We start from the raw sequence: 972 nt of genomic DNA on the forward strand, positions 1-972 counted from the left end.
CCGTAACAGAGATCTGGCTTCATGTCAGCAGAGAATCAGTCTGCATGTCATAGCTGAAAATCAGGCTTCACGTCAGCCACCACTGCAACAGTCCCATTGTCAGTAATTTAGGCCCAGCACCCAGGCAGAGGAGAGAGGTCCCGTAACAGACAATCTGGCTTCATGTCAGCAGAGAATCAGTCTTCATGTCATAGCAGAGAATCAGTCTTCATGTCATAGCAGAGAATCAGGCTTCACGTCAGCCACCAATGCAACAGTCCATTGTTCAGAATATTTAGGCCCAGCACCCAGGCAGAGGAGGAGAGGTCCCGTAACAGACATCTGGCTTCATGTCAGCAGAGAATCAGTCTTCCATGTCATAGCAGAGAATCAGGCTTCACGTCACCCACCACTGCAACAGTCCATGTTCATAAATTTAGGCCCAGCACCCAGGCAGAGGAGAGAGGTCCCGTGACAGGACAATCTGGCTTCATGTCAGCAGAGAATTCAGTCTTCATGTCATAGCAGAGAATCAGGCTTCACGTCACCCACCACAGTAAGAGTCCATTTTCATAAATTTAGGCCCAGCACCCAGGCAGAGGCGAGAGGTCCCGTAAACAGACAATCTGGCTTCATGTCAGCAGAGAATCTAGTCTGCATGTCATAGCAGAGAATCAGGCTTCACGTCAGCCACCAATGCAACAGTCCATTGTCAGATATTTAGGCCCAGCACCCAGGCAGAGGAGAGAGGTCCCGTAACAGAGATCTAGCTTCATGTCAGCAGAGAATCAGTCTTCATATCATAGCAGAGAATCAGGCTCTACGTCACCCACCACTGCAACAGTCCATTTTCATAAATTTAGGCCAGCACCCAGGCAGAGGAGAGAGGTCCCGTAACAGAGGATCTGGCTTCATGTCAGCAGAGAATCAGTTCATGTCATATCAGGAATCAGTCTTCATGTCATAGCAGAGAATCAGGCTTCACGTCACCCA

The sequence above is a fragment of the Bufo gargarizans genome, chromosome 2 (genome assembly GCF_014858855.1).
Source record: "Bufo gargarizans isolate SCDJY-AF-19 chromosome 2, ASM1485885v1, whole genome shotgun sequence".
Lineage (NCBI taxonomy): Eukaryota > Metazoa > Chordata > Amphibia > Anura > Bufonidae > Bufo > Bufo gargarizans.